Raw genomic sequence first — 12,647 nt, forward strand, 5'->3', positions numbered from 1 at the left:
TTTATGTTACTTACATGATTTCTCCTTTTGCAAATAGGTTTCACATTACAGTCATCTATATTTTATTTTATTTAAAGATCCGAACAAGAACAAAATTCCCCCGTCTGACAACACTGTTTTGACAATAATGTTTCTTGTTGTTTTGGAAGAATTTAGTTTTGAAATTGCTTGCTTTAAATTGAATTTTAAATAATTTATAATTTAAATACTTAAAATGCATAGTTTGGCATTTATTTCACTGGCGGAGGAGGCGGAAGAAATAAAAAAAAAAAAAAAACGAAATAAAATCAATAGAGTCTTAAGGGATAATTCAAACCCCTTGGAATTACCACAGGAATTGTAAGTACATTTCAACAACTTACTGTAGTATCAATCTTATCTACAGACATAATTCTTCTTTTTTCAGATTTATCAAGAATTACAGAATCAATTAACCTTTATTTAAGTATTTACTTGATACTCTTTCCAATTCTTTCCCCACGGCAAAAACATCATTCGGTGTGCCAAATATCGTCAGATTAAGTGCATGCCTGCGTTTTTTTTTTTTGCCGAAGGTGGCTACCAGAGAGGAGTCGGCAAAGACCACGACGACGTAGGTCTTGTCTAATCCACGTTCTCAGAAGTATTATCGAACTTCTTAAATATATTTGAGAAAAATCTCTGTCCAGAGTGGATAAAAAATCAATCGGAAGAAGAACAAAGAAAAACAACTCTGCATTTTTTTGAAAAATATAGGCTTCCTGAAGTGATTGGATGCATAGATGGGACGCATCTATTAATTTGACCTATAATAAAATTAAAATAATATTTTTATTTATAAAAAAGATTCAATTGCACTTACATTGAACCGTCTAGCAAAAATTTCTCCAACAAAATAAAAGCGGAAAAATTCCAGAGAAATCACAATAAAATTCCCATGTAAAAATTATTCACGATACCAATAAATTCCGAGGGGAATTTCGAACATCATTCACGATACCAATTTTTCGAACGTGGGAAATATTTCCTGGGAAATTTTGTTCACGATAGGGCCCTTTGTTTCGCATTTGTTGGTAGTAAACGATTACGTTTATCTTCGTAGACTATTGCTGCTTCGAAAAATAGTCTTTCGCTGTAAACACTTGTCCCAGGAGAAGAAAGGTAGACTTTAGCAAATGTTGTCAAAATATGAAATTTTGCAGTATGTGTTGACCACCACTTGTATGGGTCCGCCTTTCGATCTTGGCGAACGGTCCACATATATAATTCGATTTTGGATGTCTACCTTTGCAGTAGTAGGTAGTGTGCTCAGACATTTACATATCTTAAAAGTAGTTCAGGGGGTCTATTACGTAATACGAAACGAACGGCAAGTCAACGATACTGAAGTAAACGATAGTTACGACAAAGAGCGATTATGTAAAACGATAAAGTCGTTTGGCCAAACTAAACCGAAAAAAAATATTTTTTTGAGGCTCACTTCCATTCTACCAGCATACGCAATCATATTATGACAGCTAAACGAAAACGATAGGTAAATGGCAGTCGTAAAGATTAACGAGTATCGTTGAAGTAAAACGATTATCGTAATACGTAGCATTTCAACGAGAACGAAGTAGTTTCAACGATTATCGTTTGACAAAATAGGGCCCCAGTTATTTATCGTTACAATACGATGTTATTGGCAAATTTTTAAGCCACATCTATTCTTGAGACAAAGTATAAAATTTTTGAAATTACCAACGTTTTTTTCTGAGTGTCCTTGGCCGAATATTCGGTATTCGGCCGAATCAATGTTCGCGGCATCTCTAATATTCATATCAAATTAATTAAATCGATTTTGATTGAATTCCAAGAGTAAATGTAAAATATACCATTTTTCTGAGACTCCTAATGCCTACCCAATTTTACATTATATTTCATAAACCATGTTTTACAAACTTTCTCTGCAGTAAAAATTATTATTTTTTTCAATTAATTAGAAGAAAATTGGAACCACCCTAATGAATTTTTTGTTCGATTATTTGGTCAAAATAATATCCACGTTGAAATTTTTGGAATTCCTAAAGCAACTGTAGAAGATAACATTTTTTTAGAGCCACCCTAACAAGGAAAAATCAATTTAAACGCATTATCTCAAAAAACAAGTTTTAGAAATTTTCTGTCATTAAAATCTAGATTTTTCGAAGAACGAAAAAAGAAACATTTTTAGCACTACCCTAATTACTGTGTTAGCTTTTAAATTTGTTTACAATTACATATATTTACATTTAATTAACAATAACATCGGATCAAGAGCCAAATAAATTTCTTCGTGAGTTCTGTAGCCATCAAATTCTTCACCAAAATTTATTTCAGAAAAAAGCTTATGAATTATGATTACCTCACATATTAAAATTATGAGAAGTTTTCACGACGTGAAAAACTTATTGCCCGGAATTATTATTTACGTGAAATTCACAGGCTAATTACAAAAGGTCTGTTTGGGTACTGCCTAAAACAGAAATATTTCAATTTTTGACAAAAATAATATACAAAAAAACACAGTTCCAGAGTACCAAAACTGGAATTCGGTTAAAAATGTTGAAAAAAGTAGAAATATTTCTGTTAGACAGCACCCAAAATAAAGCTAATGAATCCAGCTGTCATTTGATTGGAATATCGGAAATATTCGCTTCGAATCCGATAATTAAGCAATGGGCACGTTCAGAAAATATTAGGAACTAAATATTTACGCAACGTCATTTTCTGAACGGAAATTTGAGTAAATTGACTAAATTAGTTTGGATACACCATTGTCAAATTTCGAAATTTACTTGAGATCGCGTGGGACAGACACCAAATTTCACTTCACTTTAATTAATAAATATGGGTTGGGGTCGAAATTCTGTATGTGCCAAAATTCGGATTCCAAAATTCTTCATTCCAAAATTCTGTATTTTAAAATGCTGTAAATTCAAAATTCTGTATTTAAAAATTCTGTAAATTCAAAATTCTGCATTCTAAAATTCTGTAAATACAAAATTCTGAATTTCAAAATTCTGCATTCCTAAATTCTGTAAATGATCATTTACAGAATTTTGGAGTACATATTTTTGGTATTTTCTTTGAAGAAAATGTTGAAGTAAAGTACCTCCCAAATTAATTTGCATATGACTTACAGATATTGGATTGAATTTGAATGACATACATTGAATACCAAAATACTAGTAATATTTAGCCAAGAATCTTCATACATATTTCACCATTTTGTTTTTTCGTTATTTTTTATTTGTTTTTGTCTTTTTTTGTAAGGTCTGAAACGAAACTTAAATATTGATGTATGTAGAACATAATCTCTTATTTCCTAATTTTTCCTTTACGAAAACTGTCACATGAGGTTTTATGTAGAACATAAATCCTGAACTTGCGTTTTACCAAACGGCTCTTATACACTGTTATACTTAATTTGTTAATTGAATATAAATTGTTTAACAGGAAAGACAAACAGATATAGGTATGGAATATACAGAATTCCAAAAAGCAGAATAATGGATTTCCAGAATTTTGGATTTACAGAATTTTGAAATACAGAATAATAGAAAAGCAGAATATTGGAATACAGAATTATGTTCATACAGAATTTTTTATTAAAATACAGAATTTTGGTCATACAGAATTTAGGAATACAGAATAAGGACCCGTTCCCAATAAATATTCATGCCTATTAGTGAATTCGCTCCCATGGAGTTGACTGGATTCGCGGTAGATTCGCATTTGCGATATATTTTTATTAGTGAATTCGACGAATTAACTGTATAATCGACTCCTGTGTCTACGTTCTGTAACATATAGTCGAGAGCTTCTCGCATCGAAAAATTGTGAAACAAAAATTCCAATCATTTGTCTACTTATAATTTTTAATTAAATTTTAATTTTAAAATTTTTTTTTTATTTTGTTTTGTGAAATAAAAATAAATAAATATGGACACTTTTTTTTTGTTTTCTATGTTTTGTTTTTATTAAAAAAAAAAAAACTGCCGATTCGTAGCAAAAAAGCCGCGAATGTGAAGTGAAACAAATTGTATGGAGTGTAAATGATCTGCGAATTCAGTAATAGGAAATAAGTTGAACAGAATGTCGGTCGTGCAGGGTCTGTTACCGACATTCGTACATCTTTCTATCGTCGAATTCACTAATAGCAAAATATTTAAAAATGATTGAAACTTCACTTTTTACCATTCGTCGAATTCATAATAGGAGTGATTATTAATTACAAGCGGTAATGCACTGTTTACTCGTATAAAACAACAACAACGTGTTTCGGATTTAACATTAAGGCAAAATTTTAAACATATTTTTTTAGTTTGTACTTTTCAGTTTTTATGTTTACGTAAATGTACTTGGTACTGAACAATATAGATAATTGTAATGGGCCATATTCATAGTCATATTTTAAAAGCTATAATAACTTAAACCCGTATTCTGCTATTCGATTCACGTTAATCGAAAGATTTCTTTCCTTTACCACGTCAACATGACTTTGAAAAAACGCTAAATTTCGAAAGCAAAACGTTGTTTCCGTGTGGTTTAGAAATTTTAAAGAAAAAAAAATTGTTCAAGTTTAATTTTAAACCCCAATCGAATAACAGAATACGGCCAAAAGTTATTACCTAGGTTAGAAGCAGCTCTTTTAAATACAAAAATGATTTAGAAATGGGTCAAAATTGTCTATGAATAAGATAAATATCAGTCTATCTTAGAAGCAAGAAAATAACAGCTTATGAAAGAACTAAGAATATGGCCCGATACATTTTATGTATAAATTTTTTTAAAAGACCAATTGGTGACTCAGTATCAAGTCTATTTCTAATTTTAGTTTTGAGAAGTGTTATTTTTGACATCTAATCTGCTTCTAAGAAAGACTGGAGTTTATCCTATTCAAATTACATTGGATTTGAGTTCAGGGGTGGAATCGGCTAAGGTGATAGTTGATTGTCACCTTTTTGATTGTCACTTTTGACCATCACCTATTCTTTGCCCTGAGTAAAGTGATCACTAAAACCCTACAAGTGCAGAGATTTCGATGAGTATTCGACTCACACGGGAAAGACCGAGGTTCGATCCCTACCGGTGCCCAATTTTTTTTTTATTTCTTAATAAATATTAAATATTTTATATTTTTTCTTCACAAGAAACCATATTTTACTCAACGAACTAAAATTTTCGTATTATTTTTTAATATAATGAAGTTCGCCGTTGAGGATTGCAATAAAAATAGAAAGTGAAAGTGACACAAATAGCTGTCACCTACAATCCATAAGAAAAAGGTGATCGTCACTTTGATAATCACCTTACGCGGAGCAAAAGTACTTATTGTGATGATCAACAATCACCTTAGCCGATTCCACCCCAGAATTTATGAAAACTATGATAAATCATAGTTTTTGGCAACACAGGATGTTGAAAAAAAAAACTTTCCTAAATACCTATTTAGGGAAAATTTTCTTGCCTAACTTTCCAGTCAGCTTTTCAATAAAATTACCTAAATTCAAAGGATTATTTTGACAATTGACCAATCAGAGTCCGAGAAATTACGTAAATTTTTAGTCCCTAACGTTTCTGAACCTGCCCAATGTGAGGCCAATCGAAAGAGAGATATTGAATCATTCAGCCCTATCGTGAGTTTCACGTGGAATGTTTTCCACCCGGAATATTTTTCTTCGCCCGGAAAGTATCGTCAGTTTCACTCGAACATGCCTAAATTTGGATAACCATCACAAGTACATACAGCTGCAGTCTACAGAGAACTAAAAACGACAAGAAGATGAACACGCTTATTTATTAAACATTTACAAAAAAAAATAAATGAGCATTTATATTTACGAATTCACCTGGCCCAATGCAAAATCATCGTCAATTTGTTTTATTTTTTTTGTTTGCAAAATTTTGAATAAGATACGTCTTTCTATAATTAATTAAATAATAAATAATATTAGACCGTCTTACAAGAACCTAGAAAAACAAATACAACAAAAAAAATAAACACATGAAAATTAAACAACAACAACAAAACAAACCCAACACTTGGTTTGAATTCGCCGCAAACTAATTTTTTTTGACATTTTATCTTACACCGAATTTCTGTTAAAATGACAGATGATGGTGAAGGAGAACCAAAAAGAAAAAGTCAAAGCGAATTGGTCCGTCATTTTACATATTTGTTTATGTATTTGTGATTATTTAAAGCGAATGTGTTGTGTAGATGAGTGAGGCAAGAACTTCGGCAAAAAAAAAATACAACGAAACACAACAAGAAGAAGCTGCTGAAATAGGCAAGGCACGCAGCAATCGTATCGACAATCGAGAAAATTTTGAGTTAAAATAATTAAGCACACACATAATTTTTGTAAGTGGAAAAAAGAACACACAAAAACTTAATCTCAAATGTTGATATATATTGAATTAACCTCAGTACTCAGGAAAATTAAAAATTATTAAAATAATTACTGAATGGAGAGTATTTTGTCGTCTGCAGGAGGAGCAGTAAATAGACAAAAAATAATACTTATATCTATAGTTTAGAAAAGTCTCTAGAAGAAGGACGGGAACAACCAAACGAACCCTGAAAGGTAATGATTCTCTTTTTTTTTCTTTCAAATATACCTACATTTTGTATTTAATTATAAAACATTATATTTATTGAATTGGGGGTTTCATTGCTTTGCAAATGAATATGTTCCAACATGCACTTGGGAAAGGTTGTGGAAATTGACCACGAGAGAGCAAGCAGTCTTAGCCGAGAGAAAACTAAAATGGAAACCGCTAAATGACTTCCATCATATTACGTCTCTATACGTGGAAGTAACCATAGAAAGCACCCTTGCCTTCTTGGGTTTTTTCTTAATAATAACATTATCTTTGGGGTCATAGTAGATAGATATATTATGACATATATGCGCTGAAGTTTATTTTGCGCCTATTCAGTGCTGAAAAAAGGAGGAAGTAGGAATGTATATGCTCTCTTGCCGGTTTCGTACCTATATGCATTCTAAAGGTAACCCTAGAAATTCTACACTCTATCTTAAATTTACCTAAATTCATAACCATGATTCCCTTCAGATGACATGTTAATTATTATACTTTTATGTTTATATATATGTAGTCAATTTCATTATTCTGTGCAATTTTCTTGCAATAAATTTAAGTCTACACAAAAATAAAGTAAAAGAAAAGATTCGTTTCATCGTTTCTTCCTAATCGTATACACATAAATATTTGTGCATATTATATGTATGTATGTATCCTGGTTCGTGGATCATGTCATGAATACATCTCTCAGTCTCAGCACTCGAGTGTTAATTCGCACAGTTTTATGTAAAATTGTAATACACCAATGTGCAGTGCATACATGATTCCAAGAGAAAATGAGACAAGCATATATTACCTCTCAATTATTAAAAGCCACTAACAACAACTGAATTAAAACTTTGAAAAAAACAATATTAGCTCCGAAGTCCATAGTACTAAATGGTACTATATATACCTACAAGAGAGTAGAGCAAAATAATATTCTTGAAAGGAATTTTTTATTTGTAGATGTTATAACCTACCTTCTCAACGAACGACCTTCATGAAAAACATTTTCAATGTACCTACCTATGTAGGTATATACCCTAAAAAATAAGTTGCTCAATTTGTTTGGTTTTTCTTTAAGTAAAATAAGGAAGTATTTTGACTTGGAAGGTTTACTAGACTGATTTATTGAAGTTGGCACACTGATACTATATTTTTATATCTTGTATTATTTTCAAGTAAATAAAAAAAATAGTTTTTTTTAATGCAGTTTTGTAAATCACTATAAAACCAAATAATTCCTATAAAGTTGACGAAAAAATTTATAAAAGGGTCAGGCCCCAATCGTCATAAATCAGTATTTTACATTCTTGTTTTTTTGTTTTTCCTCTTTCTTTGGTTTGGTGGGGGAACATAACCCCTCCAAACATCTAATAAAGCATTAATTCGCACTACTGAATAAAGTCTGTTATAATAGTATCCCATCCTAGAACTGATTTCAGGCTACTAAGAGTCTATGGAAGGGTTAATTGGGCCCTAATCTTTTCATATGGCATATCCCAAACGGTTTTTGATTTAATTCATATCTGGGTTAGGTTAGGTAGAAATGGCTGTCAGGAAAACGACTGACACACTTATCTGGGTTAATCGTAGGTCAAGCCATCCCATCGCTTCCATTTTGTTTACCAGTACTCGGAAATGCACCTGGCGAGCGATGTTTTGTCTCGCATTATTCTATATCCACAAGAAGTTTTTTTTTTCAATAAACGCACAGTGTGGTCAATCACGAATCTAGCTGGACAAAATTAATAACTCGCGTTAAATCGAGTAAACAGTTTTAAACAAATGAATTTGAATAGATAAAATTCTATTTAAAAGAAAGATTTTTTAAAAAGAAATCATTAAATTTCTGCAAAAAGTGGGTCAAAATAGTATAATGAAAAAAATGCATTTTTATAGTATTTGAACTTAAAACTATTGCTATTCACGAAAAGAGAGGCAGAATAATTAGTTTTGATTAAGAAATAGATTTTTTACACACGTTTTTGACAGGTGACATACATGATTTATTTTCTCAATATCTTGCTTTAAATTAAAATTTTAGCAATGATTTTAATTAAAAAATATCTGCAGATAATTTAAAAAAGTAACTCCTTTTAGTGTGATGCAAACTTGAAACATAAGGGCCTATTAAAAACAGTTGTGTTTATATTACCTTCGATGTTTTTCAAGCCAATAATGCTCTAAATTTCTTTGTGACCCTATTTCTAGCCTTTTGCACTTGCTTGCTTTTTACATTTAACTTGTTTAATGGTCAAAATAGACGTGCAGTTTTTTCCCTGCAGCAAAATAAAATAACATGCCGCGCAGATCTGCATCATGTCACTATTTATAAATTCCATGCCAAGTCAGCTATTACATGAAGACTCAAGAGGCGCGACTCTTTTTAAACATAATGAGTGCAAAAGAGAAAAAAGATGAAAGAAAAAATTATTCGACCCGACCCGACCCGAGAGTCGTGGGTCGTGAGTCCGAGACTTTTTTGACGTTTCTTTTTCCACTTTTTCTTTTTTCAACATTTCCTCTCATTTCTTTTTGCTTCTTGGTGCAATACAACAACAAATTTAAATCAAAAGAGAAATGTCAAATTTGAGTCCTTGACTCAAGAGGCATCGTGTAATAGTACGCGCCTCACAGAATGATTATCAACAGAAAATTCGAAAAAAGAGTCAAGCCTCTTGCGGCTTCGTGTAATAGCTGACCAAGTTTATTGGCAGTTGACACAATATATAATTCAAAAAATTCAAATAACGATCGTTTTATATCGAATTCCTTTCAATTAAAAAATCGAATTTTCGGCGATCTCGAAGCGAATTTTTTCTGAAAATCATGTTCCATAGAAAAAAAATTCGCCTCAAACGAAGCAGAATTCGAATTTTTTTTAATCCCTCTTTTTTGAGAGATTTACACGGATTTGCACACACACTTGTAACATTTGACATTTCTCAAACGTCAAGCTGAAAGTTTTCTTCGTGTTGTTTGTTGATTTGAGAACACCAACTTCAAATAAAGAGTAAATTTTAATTCAATATCGTATTTTTATTGCGGAAAAATATGAAATAAATAAAAAAAAACAATGTGCGATCAAATTATATTTTTTCCTGGCATATTTCTTGTGAAAAAGTAAAATTACTGTGACTTTTCTTCTCGTAATTGTCGTCAGAAAATTTTTTCTCTGTAAAACCACAGCATACGACCAAAATAATAACCTTCTACTTCATCTTCACTCAGATCTTAATAATAACTGCAATTTCCCTTTGATTCTGATTAAAATAAATCTATATTACCGAAGAAAATAAACAAAATTATTGATCAAAGGAATCTCTGGTTTTATTTTGCAGAAATTGTTTTGGTTTCAGCTTGACGTTCGTGTAAAAATTGTTGTCAAATGACACACATACAATCGCAAAAAGAATTCGGTCTGTTTTCATGTTCCTTTTTAACACCAAAAATTCGATTTTTTTGAGGCGATTCAAAAAATTGAAAGGAATTCGACATTAATTTTCTTAGAGCCCCCGCACACTACAAACTTTCTATCGGCCGATAGTTCGGTCGGGCTAGGCAGCCGACTAAACAGTCGGGTCGCTAGGAAATATTTAAAGTTTGAAGGCAATTGTGTAGCAAAACAAACTTTTTTTTCGATCAAACAAACTTTTTGATCGGCCGATACTTAATCGTTGTAGTGTGCGCACTCTCATACATTTTCATTCTGATTAAGGGGCCGACTAAACTGTCGGCCGATAGAAAGTTTGTAGTGTGCAAGGGCTCTTAAAATGGAAGAACTAATTGAATTCATAAAAAAAAAAACATAACCATCTTGTTTTGTTTTATAAATTCAATTATTTCTTCCATTTTAACCGCTTATAATCCATTTTTATCGTTTTCCTTCTTTAACCTTCCGTTTGTTATATTTTTCACGTTTTTTTTAATTTTTAAAAATTCTTTTCTACTTTTGTTTCACTATCTACTGTTTTTGTTTATTTAATCACCACATAATATTGGTCAAGCAAGATGAAATTCATGTTTAAAGAGAAGTCCAATGTGTCTTTCACCTTTATTGTCTTTTTTCGCTTAACTTGAAGCAAAAAACTTTTATATGTTTTTAATTTTTTGTTTATCGTCAAAAATGTTCTAAAGATGGTACCTGCTCAAAAAAACCGTCTTTTCGATCATATTTGGCAGTTTTGAAACATTTTTCGACAAGTGAAAAAATTTGTATGGCGGTCGAGAAAACGCGAAATATGTTAATAGCTAATCTTAGTAAGAACACTCCAAAAAATAATAATTAAGTAGTTTTAGGCCGGAAAATGCGGAAAAATTAACTTTAACTCCATTTGAAAAACTACAATATATTTTTTTTTAATTTTTAATCCTTCTGACAGAATTTTTTTTTTTAATAGTTGCAATGGTGATAATTCAATATTAATTGAGATTCTTACCCTTTAAATATAGATTAACAATAATAAAAAAATATTTCGACATCGAAAGCACCGTAGCGTTTTTAATCGTCAACCGAACTCATACGAAAAATAAAATACGACTTCATATTTCTATCAACTGTTGGAAAGAACGATTTTTCAAGCCTAATTTTCACTAATTCGAGATAAAGACACAAAAACAACACATGTTTTACAGTTACCTATTGTATTGCGAAGCTAAACTCATAATTTCAAATCAAACTTTTTTTTTAATTTTGTCCAGTTAGAATGGCGATTTACCACACTGTGAAACGATGCGAAGAAACGAAACAAGTTTTGAAAAAACTAAAAACTGTCTTTAAAACATTTAAGCTTTTAGCGGATTTTGGCACTAGATTTGGATTTTTTTTTTTTTTTTTTTTTTTAACTTGGTCCGTTACAGATGTGAGACCTCCATTAATAAAGGTTGCTTAACTTTAAACAATTACGAAAATGGAGAAAATATGTTCCAAAACCATGTTTTTTTTTTATAGTGAAATCATTAACTTTAAGTTACAGAGACGACTTCGAATTTTGAGGAGATTCAAAATGAGTTTGAGAAAAAAAGATTTGTAGTTTTATTTGAATGAACATGATTTACAAAAAAATGAAGCTTTTTCCTTGGTTTTGAGCAAAAGAACCTATCACGATTATGTTGATCTGGGTTATAACATAAAATGATTGCTATCTTTAATTTTTTGGATTTATAAGATGTAAAATTTTTGCAGAGCCTAAAGGGCTATTTCCAAAATAAAATGCACTAACAATGCAATTTTTTAAGTACATATTATAATATATGATTGAAATGACTCAGAATGCTAATTCCTAGCCTCTTTTATTCAAAGTAAATGTTATTGGGCGCATTCACAAACCTAGGTGCTACGTAGTCGAGTTTCAACTAGCTTTTGGAATGCGAATTTGCACTACAAAGCTAGGTGACAGATGCAATAAAAAATAAATTGCACGACTGGGGTAGCACGTACTTGCTCTTATGGTAAAAGTTACTCTAATGTTAAAGTTTTTTATTGAACAAAATTAGGGAAAATTTGACATTTTCACGGAATTTCGTTAGTGGTACAAAAAAAATAAAATCCGTTTTTATAAATAATAAAATACCGTTTTAAATGATCTTTTACAAAAAACAAAGTATGCCATTTTATTTCTAGTATAAAAAGGAATTTTTAGAAAAAATTTTTCGAAAATCGTTAGAGCCGTTTTTTAAAAAAATAATTTTTTATATATAAAAATTTTCTAACATTTTTAAAAAAAAAAAGTTGATATGCAATTTTGAATAAATAATTAATTTACACATAAAAACAAAATTTTTTCACCAACTCGTTTCCAAAAAATTGATTTTTCAAAAAAAAATTTTGAAATATTTTTTAAAAATCCAAAAATGTGGTTTTTGAAAAATTTTAAATTTTTTTAAATAATGGTTGATTAAACGTTTCTGTATTAAAAATTTGGTCGAAATCTGTTATGTCGTTTATGAGAAATTCATAAATCAAAAAAACCGTTCTATGGCAGGTACCGTTGATAACGGTACAAAAAATATTTTTTTTATTGTCAAAGAAGGCTCTTATCTGTAACAGTAAG

General features: G+C 30.6%; 1 protein-coding gene across 1 annotated transcript in view; it reads left to right on the forward strand.

Moving 5' to 3' along the window:
- The first annotated feature begins 6,374 nt into the window (after positions 1-6,374).
- The window catches only part of LOC129913452 (MYND-type zinc finger-containing chromatin reader Zmynd8), a 35,052-nt gene continuing 28,779 nt past the window's right edge, over positions 6,375-12,647 (forward strand). The window contains exon 1 of the mRNA XM_055992141.1: positions 6,375-6,590. The gene's annotated coding sequence lies outside the window, so the exon portion shown is untranslated. The remainder of the gene's footprint in view (positions 6,591-12,647) is intronic.

The sequence above is a fragment of the Episyrphus balteatus genome, chromosome 3 (assembly GCF_945859705.1).
Source record: "Episyrphus balteatus chromosome 3, idEpiBalt1.1, whole genome shotgun sequence".
NCBI lineage: Eukaryota > Metazoa > Arthropoda > Insecta > Diptera > Syrphidae > Episyrphus > Episyrphus balteatus.